We start from the raw sequence: 12645 nt of genomic DNA on the forward strand, positions 1-12645 counted from the left end.
TGTCGTAAGGGGCGGTGGTTATCTCTTTCGTCAATAATCGGGCGTTTTCGCTTGAACAATAAAGGCCTACAAATGTTATTTAATTCACTTCCCGTTGAGGAGAAACACTTTTTAAGGCCTCAGAGTGAGTAATTTGGCCATTTTCATTCACTTTTACCCATTCCTCAAATCTTGTGTTTAAGGCCCCTGGAAGCATGAAAATCACTTTAAACATCTCATTTGATCTTTAAAAGTGCTTTTCCACGTACAAATGTGAATTGTAGTTCAAAGAGGCAACATTTGAAAACGGACCATTTTTTTAGTTTCTGAAGCATGTCGTAAGGGGGGGTGGTTATCTCTTTCGTCAAAAATCGGGCATTTTTGATTGAACAATAAAGGCCTACAAATGTTATTTAATTCACTTTCTGGAGTGGAGAAAAACTTTTTAAGGCCTCAGAGTGAATAAATTGGCCATTTTCATTCATATTTACCCATTCCTCATATCTTGTGTTTAGGGCCCCTGGAAGCTTGTAAATCACTTTAAACATCTAATTTTATCTCTAAAAGTGATCATCCACGTACAAATGTGAATTGTAGTTCAAAGACGCAACATTTGAAAATGGAACATTTTTTTCGTTTCTGAAGCATGTCGTAAGGGGGGGTGGTTATCTTTTTCACCAAAAAACGGGCGTTTTTGATTGAACAATAAAGGCATCCAAATGTTATTTTATTCACTTTCCGTGGAGGAGAAACACTTTTTAAGGCCGCAGAGTGAGTAAATTGGCCATTTTCATTCACGGTTACCCATTTCTCAAATCTCGTGTTTAGGGCCCCTGTAAGCTTGAAAATCACTTTAAACATCTCATTTGATCTTTAAAAGTGCTTTTCCACGTACAAATGTGAATTGTAGTTCAAAGAGGCAACATTTGAAAACGGACCATTTTTTTAGTTTCAGAAGCATGTCGTAAGGGGGGGTGGTTATCTCTTTCATCAAAAATCAGGTGTTTTTGCTTGAACAATAAAGGCCTCCAAATGGTATTTAATTCACTTCCCGTGGAGGAGAAACACTTTTTAAGGCCTCAGAGTGAGTAAATTGGCCATTTTCATTCACTTTTACCCATTTCTCAAATCTTGTGTTTAGGGCCCCTGGAAGCTTGAAAATCACTTTAAACATCTAATTTTAGCTCTAAAAGTGATCATCCACGTACAAATGTGGATTGTCATTCAAAGACGCAACATTTGAAAACGGACCATTTTTTTCGTTTCTGAAGCATGTCGTAAGGGGGGGTGGTTATCTCTTTCGTCAAAAATCGGGCATTTTTGATTGAACAATAAAGGCCTACAAATGTTATTTAATTCACTTTCTGGAGTGGAGAAAAACTTTTTAAGGCCTCAGAGTGAATAAATTGGCCATTTTCATTCATATTTACCCATTCCTCATATCTTGTGTTTAGGGCCCCTGGAAGCTTGTAAATCACTTTAAACATCTAATTTTATCTCTAAAAGTGATCATCCACGTACAAATGTGAATTGTAGTTCAAAGACGCAACATTTGAAAATGGAACATTTTTTTCGTTTCTGAAGCATGTCGTAAGGGGGGGTGGTTATCTTTTTCACCAAAAAACGGGCGTTTTTGATTGAACAATAAAGGCATCCAAATGTTATTTTATTCACTTTCCGTGGAGGAGAAACACTTTTTAAGGCCGCAGAGTGAGTAAATTGGCCATTTTCATTCACGGTTACCCATTTCTCAAATCTCGTGTTTAGGGCCCCTGTAAGCTTGAAAATCACTTTAAACATCTCATTTGATCTTTAAAAGTGCTTTTCCACGTACAAATGTGAATTGTAGTTCAAAGAGGCAACATTTGAAAACGGACCATTTTTTTAGTTTCAGAAGCATGTCGTAAGGGGGGGTGGTTATCTCTTTCATCAAAAATCAGGTGTTTTTGCTTGAACAATAAAGGCCTCCAAATGGTATTTAATTCACTTCCCGTGGAGGAGAAACACTTTTTAAGGCCTCAGAGTGAGTAAATTGGCCATTTTCATTCACTTTTACCCATTTCTCAAATCTTGTGTTTAGGGACCCTGGAAGCTTGAAAATCACTTTAAACATCTAATTTTAGCTCTAAAAGTGATCATCCACGTACAAATGTGGATTGTCATTCAAAGACGCAACATTTGAAAACGGACCATTTTTTTCGTTTCTGAAGCATGTCGTAAGGGGGGGTGGTTATCTCTTTCGTCAATAATCGGGTGTTTTCGCTTGAACAATAAAGGCCTACAAATGTTATTTAATTCACTTCCCGTTGAGGAGAAACACTTTTTAAGGCCTCAGAGTGAGTAAATTGGCCATTTTCATTCACTTTTACCCATTTCTCAAATCTTGTGTTTCGGGCCCCTGGAAGCTTGAAAATCACTTTAAACATCTAATTTTATCTCTAAAAGTGTTTATCCACGTACAAATGTGGATTGTCGTTCAAAGATGCAACATTTGAAAATGAACCATTTTTTTTGTTTCTGAAGCATGTCGTAAGGGGGGGTGGTTATCTCTTTCGTCAAAAATCGGTCGTTTTTGATTGAACAATAAAGGCATCCAAATGTTATTTTATTCACTTTTCGTGGAGGAGAAACACCTTTTAAGGCCGCAGAGTGAGTAAATTGGCCATTTTCATTCACGTTTACCCATTTCTCAAATCTCGTGTTTAGGGCCCCTGGAAGCTTGAAAATCACATTAAACATCTAATTTTAGCTCTAAAAGTGTTTATCCACGTACAAATGTTATTTGTGGTTCAAAGACGCAACATTTGAAAATGAACCATTTTTTCAGTTTCAGAAGCATGTCGTAAGGGGGGGTGGTTATCTCTTTCATCAAAAATCAGGCGTTTTCGCTTGAACAATAAAGACCTCCAAATGGTATTTAATTCACTTCCCGTGGAGGAGAAACACTTTTTAAGGCCTCAGAGTGAGTAAATTGGCCATTTTCATTCACTTTTACCCATTTCTCAAATCTTGTGTTTAGGGCCCCTGGAAGCTTGAAAATCACTTTAAACATCTAATTTTAGCTCTAAAAGTGTTTATCCACGTACAAATGTGGATTGTCGTTCAAAGACGCAACATTTGAAAACGGACCATTTTTTTCGTTTCTGAAGCATGTCGTAAGGGGCGGTGGTTATCTCTTTCGTCAATAATCGGGCGTTTTCGCTTGAACAATAAAGGCCTACAAATGTTATTTAATTCACTTCCCGTTGAGGAGAAACACTTTTTAAGGCCTCAGAGTGAGTAAATTGACAATTTCATTCACTTTTACCCATTCCTCAAATCTTGTGTTTAAGGCCCCTGGAAGCATGAAAATCACTTTAAACATCTCATTTGATCTTTAAAAGTGCTTTTCCACGTACAAATGTGAATTGTAGTTCAAAGAGGCAACATTTGAAAACGGACCATTTTTTTAGTTTCTGAAGCATGTCGTAAGGGGGGGTGGTTATCTCTTTCGTCAAAAATCGGGCATTTTTGATTGAACAATAAAGGCCTACAAATGTTATTTAATTCACTTTCTGGAGTGGAGAAAAACTTTTTAAGGCCTCAGAGTGAATAAATTGGCCATTTTCATTCATATTTACCCATTCCTCATATCTTGTGTTTAGGGCCCCTGGAAGCTTGTAAATCACTTTAAACATCTAATTTTATCTCTAAAAGTGATCATCCACGTACAAATGTGAATTGTAGTTCAAAGACGCAACATTTGAAAATGGACCATTTTTTTCGTTTCTGAAGCATGTGTAAGGGGGGTGGTTATCTTTTTCACCAAAAAACAGGCGTTTTTGATTGAACAATAAAGGCATCCAAATGTTATTTTATTCACTTTCCGTGGAGGAGAAACACTTTTTAAGGCCGCAGAGTGAGTAAATTGGCCATTTTCATTCACGGTTACCCATTTCTCAAATCTCGTGTTTAGGGCCCCTGTAAGCTTGAAAATCACTTTAAACATCTCATTTTATCTCTAAAAGTGATTATCCACGTACAATGTTAATTGTAGTTCAAAAGACGCAACATTTGAAAATGAACCATTTTTTTAGTTTCAGAAGCATGTCGTAAGGGGGGGTAGTTATCTCTTTCATCAAAAATCAGGCGTTTTCGCTTGAACAATAAAGGCCTCCAAATGGTATTTAATTCACTTCCCGTGGAGGAGAAACACTTTTTAACGCCTCAGAGTGAGTAAATTGGCCATTTTCATTCACTTTTACCCATTTCTCAAATCTTGTGTTTAGGGCCCCTGGAAGCTTGAAAATCACTTTAAACATCTAATTTTAGCTCTAAAAGTGATTATCCACGTACAAATGTGGATTGTCGTTCAAAGATGCAACATTTGAAAATGAACCATTTTTTTTGTTTCTGAAGCATGTCGTAAGGGGGGGTGGTTATCTCTTTCGTCAAAAATCGGGCGTTTTTGATTGAACAATAAAGGTCTACAAATGTTATTTAATTCACTTTCTGGAGTGGAGAAAAACTTTTTAAGGCCTCAGAGTGAATAAATTGGCCATTTTCATTCATCTTTACCCATTCCTCATATCTTGTGTTTAGGGCCCCTGGAAGCTTGTAAATCACTTTAAACATCTAATTGTATCTCTAAAAGTGATTATCCACGTACAAATGTGAATTGCAGTTCAAAGACGCAACATTTGAAAATGGACCATTTTTTTTGTTTCTGAAGCATGTCGTAAGGGGGGGTGGTTATCTCTTTCGTCAAAAATCAGGCGTTTTCGCTTGAACAATAAAGGCCTCCAAATGGTATTTAATTCACTTCCCGTGGAGGAGAAACACTTTTTAAGGCCTCAGAGTGAGTAAATTGGCCATTTTCATTCACTTTTACCCATTTCTCAAATCTTGTGTTTAGGGCCCCTGGAAGCTTGAAAATCACTTTAAACATCTAATTTTAGCTCTAAAAGTGATTATCCACGTACAAATGTGGATTGTCATTCAAAGACGCAACATTTGAAAACGGACCATTTTTTTCGTTTCTGAAGCATGTCGTAAGGGGGGGTGGTTATCTCTTTCGTCAATAATCGGGCGTTTTCGCTTGAACAATAAAGGCCTACAAATGTTATTTAATTCACTTCCCGTTGAGGAGAAACACTTTTTAAGGCCTCAGAGTGAGTAAATTGGCCATTTTCATTCACTTTTTCCCATTTCTCAAATCTTGTGTTTAGGGCCCCTGGAAGCTTGAAAATCACTTTAAACATCTAATTTTATCTCTAAAAGTGTTTATCCACGTACAAATGTGGATTGTCGTTCAAAGATGCAACATTTGAAAATGAACCATTTTTTTTGTTTCTGAAGCATGTCGTAAGGGGGGGTGGTTATCTCTTTCGTCAAAAATCGGGCATTTTTGATTGAACAATAAAGGTCCACAAATGTTATTTAATTCACTTTCTGGAGTGGAGAAAAACTTTTTAAGGCCTCAGAGTGAATAAATTGGCCATTTTCATTCATCTTTACCCATTCCTCATATCTTGTGTTTAGGGCCCCTGGAAGCTTGAAAATCACTTTAAACATCTAATTTTAGCTCTAAAAGTGATTATCCACGTACAAATGTGGATTGTCATTCAAAGACGCAACATTTGAAAACGGACCATTTTTTTCGTTTCTGAAGCATGTCGTAAGGGGGGGTGGTTATCTCTTTCGTCAATAATCGGGCGTTTTCGCTTGAACAATAAAGGCCTACAAATGTTATTTAATTCACTTCCCGTTGAGGAGAAACACTTTTTAAGGCCTCAGAGTGAGTAAATTGGCCATTTTCATTCACTTTTACCCATTTCTCAAATCTTGTGTTTCGGGCCCCTGGAAGCTTGAAAATCACTTTAAACATCTAATTTTATCTCTAAAAGTGTTTATCCACGTACAAATGTGGATTGTCGTTCAAAGATGCAACATTTGAAAATGAACCATTTTTTTTGTTTCTGAAGCATGTCGTAAGGGGGGGTGGTTATCTCTTTCGTCAAAAATCGTTCGTTTTTGATTGAACAATAAAGGCATCCAAATGTTATTTTATTCACTTTTCGTGGAGGAGAAACACCTTTTAAGGCCGCAGAGTGAGTAAATTGGCCATTTTCATTCACGTTTACCCATTTCTCAAATCTCGTGTTTAGGGCCCCTGGAAGCTTGAAAATCACATTAAACATCTAATTTTAGCTCTAAAAGTGATTATCCACGTACAAATGTGGATTGTCATTCAAAGACGCAACATTTGAAAACGGACCATTTTTTTCGTTTCTGAAGCATGTCGTAAGGGGGGGTGGTTATCTCTTTCGTCAAAAATCGGGCATTTTTGATTGAACAATAAAGGTCTACAAATGTTATTTAATTCACTTTCTGGAGTGGAGAAAAACTTTTTAAGGCCTCAGAGTGAATAAATTGGCCATTTTCATTCATCTTTACCCATTCCTCATATCTTGTGTTTAGGGCCCCTGGAAGCTTGTAAATCACTTTAAACATCTAATTGTATCTCTAAAAGTGATTATCCACGTACAAATGTGAATTGCAGTTCAAAGACGCAACATTTGAAAATGGACCATTTTTTTTGTTTCTGAAGCATGTCGTAAGGGGGGGTGGTTCTCTTTTTCACCAAAAAACGGGCGTTTTTGATTGAACAATAAAGGCATCCAAATGTTATTTTATTCACTTTCCGTGGAGGAGAAACACTTTTTAAGGCCTCAGAGTGAGTAAATTGGCCATTTTCATTCACTTTTACCCATTTCTCAAATCTTGTGTTTAGGGCCCCTGGAAGCTTGAAAATCACTTTAAACATCTAATTTTAGCTCTAAAAGTGATTATCCACGTACAAATGTGGATTGTCATTCAAAGACACAACATTTGAAAACGGGCCATTTTTTACGTTTCTGAAGCATGTCGTAAGGGGGGGTGGTTATCTCTTTCGTCAATAATCGGGCGTTTTCGCTTGAACAATAAAGGCCTAAAATGTTATTTAATTCACTTCCCGTGGAGGAGAAACACTTTTTAAGGCCTCAGAGTGAGTAAATTGGCCATTTTCATTCACTTTTACCCATTCCTCAAATCTTGTGTAAAGGCCCCTGGAAGCATGAAAATCACTTTAAACATCTCATTTGATCTTTAAAAGTGCTTTTCTACGTACAAATGTGAATTGTAGTTCAAAGAGGCTACATTTAAAAACGGACCATTTTTTTTAGTTTCTGAAGCATGTCGTAAGGGGGGGGTGGTTATCTCTTTCGTCAAAAATTGGGAGTTTTTGATTGAACAATAAAGGCCTACAAATGTTATTTAATTCACTTTCTGGAGTGGAGAAAAACTTTTTAAGGCCTCAGAGTGAATAAATTGGCCATTTTCATTCATATTTACCCATTCCTCATATCTTGTGTTTAGGGCCCCTGGAAGCTTGTAAACCACTTTAAACATCTAATTTTATCTCTAAAAGTGATTATCCATGTACAAATGTGAATTGAAGTTCAAAGACGCAACATTTGAAAATGGACCATTTTTTTTGTTTCTGAAGCATGTCGTAAGGGGGGGTGGTTATCTTTTTCACCAAAAAACGGGCGTTCTCGCTTGAACAATAAAGGCCTACAAATGTTATTTAATTCACTTCCCGTGGAGGAGAAACACTTTTTAAGGCCTCAGAGTGAGTAAATTGGCCATTTTCATTCACTTTTACCAATTCCTCAAATCTTGTGTTTAAGGCCCCTGGAAGCATGAAAATCACTTTAAACATCTCATTTGATCTTTAAAAGTGCTTTTCCACGTACAAATGTGAATTGTAGTTCAAAGAGGCTACATTTAAAAACGGACCATTTTTTTAGTTTCTGAAGCATGTCGTAAGGGGGGGTGGTTATCTCTTTCGTCAAAAATCGGGCGTTTTTGATTGAACAATAAAGGCCTACAAATGTTATTTAATTCACTTTCTGGAGTGGAGAAAAACTTTTTAAGGCCTCAGAGTGAATAAATTGGCCATTTTCATTCATATTTACCTATTCCTCATATCTTGTGTTTAGGGCCCCTGGAAGCTTGTAAATCACTTTAAACATCTAATTTTATCTCTAAAAGTGATCATCCACGTACAAATGTGAATTGTAGTTCAAAGACGCAACATTTGAAAATGGACCATTTTTTTCGTTTCTGAAGCATGTCGTAAGGGGGGGTGATTATCTTTTTCACCAAAAAACGGGCGTTTTTGATTGAACAATAAAGGCATCCAAATGTTATTTTATTCACTTTCCGTGGAGGAGAAACACTTTTTAAGGCCGCAGAGTGAAAAAATTGGCCATTTTCATTCACGGTTACCCATTTTTCAAATCTCGTGTTTAGGGCCCCTGGAAGCTTGAAAATCACTTTAAACATCTCATTTTATCTCTAAAAGTGATTATCCACGTACAATGTTAATTGTAGTTCAAAAGACGCAACATTTGAAAATGAACCATTTTTTTAGTTTCAGAAGCATGTCGTAAGGGGGGGTGGTTATCGCTTTCATCAAAAATCAGGCGTTTTCGCTTGAACTATAAAGGCCTCCAAATGGTATTTAATTCACTTCCCGTGGAGGAGAAACACTTTTTAAGGCCTCAGAGTGAGTAAATTGGCCATTTTCATTCACTTTTACCCATTTCTCAAATCTTGTGTTTAGGGCCCCTGGAATCTTGAAAATCACTTTAAACATCTAATTGTATCTCTAAAAGTGATTATCCACGTACAAATGTGAATTGTAGTTCAAAGACGCAACATTTGAAAACGGACCATTTTTTTCGTTTCTGAAGCATGTCGTAAGGGGGGGTGGTTCTCTTTTTCACCAAAAAACGGGAGTTTTTGATTGAACAATAAAGGCATCCAAATGTTATTTTATTCACTTTCCGTGGAGGAGAAACACTTTTTAAGGCCTCAGAGTGAGTAAATTGGCCATTTTCATTCACTTTTACCCATTTCTCAAATCTTGTGTTTAGGGCCCCTGGAAGCTTGAAAATCACTTTAAACATCTAATTTTAGCTCTAAAAGTGATTATCCACGTACAAATGTGGATTGTCATTCAAAGACGCAACATTTGAAAACGGGCCATTTTTTACGTTTCTGAAGCATGTCGTAAGGGGGGGTGGTTATCTCTTTCGTCAATAATCGGGCGTTTTCGCTTGAACAATAAAGGCCTACAAATGTTATTTAATTCACTTCCCGTGGAGGAGAAACACTTTTTAAGGCCTCAGAGTGAGTAATTTGGCCATTTTCATTCACTTTTACCCATTCCTCAAATCTTGTGTTTAAGGCCCCTGGAAGCATGAAAATCACTTTAAACATCTCATTTGATCTTTAAAAGTGCTTTTCCACGTACAAATGTGAATTGTAGTTCAAAGAGGCAACATTTGAAAACGGACCATTTTTTTAGTTTCTGAAGCATGTCGTAAGGGGGGGTGGTTATCTCTTTCGTCAAAAATCGGGCATTTTTGATTGAACAATAAAGGCCTACAAATGTTATTTAATTCACTTTCTGGAGTGGAGAAAAACTTTTTAAGGCCTCAGAGTGAATAAATTGGCCATTTTCATTCATATTTACCCATTCCTCATATCTTGTGTTTAGGGCCCCTGGAAGCTTGTAAATCACTTTAAACATCTAATTTTATCTCTAAAAGTGATCATCCACGTACAAATGTGAATTGTAGTTCAAAGACGCAACATTTGAAAATGGAACATTTTTTTCGTTTCTGAAGCATGTCGTAAGGGGGGGTGGTTATCTTTTTCACCAAAAAACGGGCGTTTTTGATTGAACAATAAAGGCATCCAAATGTTATTTTATTCACTTTCCGTGGAGGAGAAACACTTTTTAAGGCCGCAGAGTGAGTAAATTGGCCATTTTCATTCACGGTTACCCATTTCTCAAATCTCGTGTTTAGGGCCCCTGTAAGCTTGAAAATCACTTTAAACATCTCATTTGATCTTTAAAAGTGCTTTTCCACGTACAAATGTGAATTGTAGTTCAAAGAGGCAACATTTGAAAACGGACCATTTTTTAGTTTCAGAAGCATGTCGTAAGGGGGGGTGGTTATCTCTTTCATCAAAAATCAGGCGTTTTCGCTTGAACAATAAAGGCCTAAAATGTTATTTAATTCACTTCCCGTGGAGGAGAAACACTTTTTAAGGCCTCAGAGTGAGTAAATTGGCCATTTTCATTCACTTTTACCCATTCCTCAAATCTTGTGTAAAGGCCCCTGGAAGCATGAAAATCACTTTAAACATCTCATTTGATCTTTAAAAGTGCTTTTCCACGTACAAATGTGAATTGTAGTTCAAAGAGGCTACATTTAAAAACGGACCATTTTTTTTAGTTTCTGAAGCATGTCGTAAGGGGGGGGTGGTTATCTCTTTCGTCAAAAATTGGGAGTTTTTGATTGAACAATAAAGGCCTACAAATGTTATTTAATTCACTTTCTGGAGTGGAGAAAAACTTTTTAAGGCCTCAGAGTGAATAAATTGGCCATTTTCATTCATATTTACCCATTCCTCATATCTTGTGTTTAGGGCCCCTGGAAGCTTGTAAACCACTTTAAACATCTAATTTTATCTCTAAAAGTGATTATCCATGTACAAATGTGAATTGTAGTTCAAAGACGCAACATTTGAAAATGGACCATTTTTTTTGTTTCTGAAGCATGTCGTAAGGGGGGGTGGTTATCTTTTTCACCAAAAAACGGGCGTTCTCGCTTGAACAATAAAGGCCTACAAATGTTATTTAATTCACTTCCCGTGGAGGAGAAACACTTTTTAAGGCCTCAGAGTGAGTAAATTGGCCATTTTCATTCACTTTTACCAATTCCTCAAATCTTGTGTTTAAGGCCCCTGGAAGCATGAAAATCACTTTAAACATCTCATTTGATCTTTAAAAGTGCTTTTCCACGTACAAATGTGAATTGTAGTTCAAAGAGGCTACATTTAAAAACGGACCATTTTTTTAGTTTCTGAAGCATGTCGTAAGGGGGGGTGGTTATCTCTTTCGTCAAAAATCGGGCGTTTTTGATTGAACAATAAAGGCCTACAAATGTTATTTAATTCACTTTCTGGAGTGGAGAAAAACTTTTTAAGGCCTCAGAGTGAATAAATTGGCCATTTTCATTCATATTTACCTATTCCTCATATCTTGTGTTTAGGGCCCCTGGAAGCTTGTAAATCACTTTAAACATCTAATTTTATCTCTAAAAGTGATCATCCACGTACAAATGTGAATTGTAGTTCAAAGACGCAACATTTGAAAATGGACCATTTTTTTCGTTTCTGAAGCATGTCGTAAGGGGGGGTGATTATCTTTTTCACCAAAAAACGGGCGTTTTTGATTGAACAATAAAGGCATCCAAATGTTATTTTATTCACTTTCCGTGGAGGAGAAACACTTTTTAAGGCCGCAGAGTGAAAAAATTGGCCATTTTCATTCACGGTTACCCATTTTTCAAATCTCGTGTTTAGGGCCCCTGGAAGCTTGAAAATCACTTTAAACATCTCATTTTATCTCTAAAAGTGATTATCCACGTACAATGTTAATTGTAGTTCAAAAGACGCAACATTTGAAAATGAACCATTTTTTTAGTTTCAGAAGCATGTCGTAAGGGGGGGTGGTTATCTCTTTCATCAAAAATCAGGCGTTTTCGCTTGAACTATAAAGGCCTCCAAATGGTATTTAATTCACTTCCCGTGGAGGAGAAACACTTTTTAAGGCCTCAGAGTGAGTAAATTGGCCATTTTCATTCACTTTTACCCATTTCTCAAATCTTGTGTTTAGGGCCCCTGGAAGCTTGAAAATCACTTTAAACATCTAATTGTATCTCTAAAAGTGATTATCCACGTACAAATGTGAATTGTAGTTCAAAGACGCAACATTTGAAAACGGACCATTTTTTTCGTTTCTGAAGCATGTCGTAAGGGGGGGTGGTTCTCTTTTTCACCAAAAAACGGGAGTTTTTGATTGAACAATAAAGGCATCCAAATGTTATTTTATTCACTTTCCGTGGAGGAGAAACACTTTTTAAGGCCTCAGAGTGAGTAAATTGGCCATTTTCATTCACTTTTACCCATTTCTCAAATCTTGTGTTTAGGGCCCCTGGAAGCTTGAAAATCACTTTAAACATCTAATTTTAGCTCTAAAAGTGATTATCCACGTACAAATGTGGATTGTCATTCAAAGACGCAACATTTGAAAACGGGCCATTTTTTACGTTTCTGAAGCATGTCGTAAGGGGGGGTGGTTATCTCTTTCGTCAATAATCGGGCGTTTTCGCTTGAACAATAAAGGCCTACAAATGTTATTTAATTCACTTCCCGTGGAGGAGAAACACTTTTTAAGGCCTCAGAGTGAGTAAATTGGCCATTTTCATTCACTTTTACCCATTCCTCAAATCTTGTGTTTAAGGCCCCTGGAAGCATGAAAATCACTTTAAACATCTCATTTGATCTTTAAAAGTGCTTTTCCACGTACAAATGTGAATTGTAGTTCAAAGAGGCTACATTTAAAAACGGACCATTTTTTTAGTTTCTGAAGCATGTCGTAAGGGGGGGGGGTGGTTGTCTCTTTCGTCAAAAATTGGGAGTTTTTGATTGAACAATAAAGGCCTACAAATGTTATTTAATTCACTTTCTGGAGTGGAGAAAAACTTTTTAAGGCCTCAGAGT

Source organism: Triturus cristatus, chromosome 5_1 (assembly GCF_964204655.1).
Source record: "Triturus cristatus chromosome 5_1, aTriCri1.1, whole genome shotgun sequence".
In the NCBI taxonomy this organism is placed as follows: domain Eukaryota; kingdom Metazoa; phylum Chordata; class Amphibia; order Caudata; family Salamandridae; genus Triturus; species Triturus cristatus.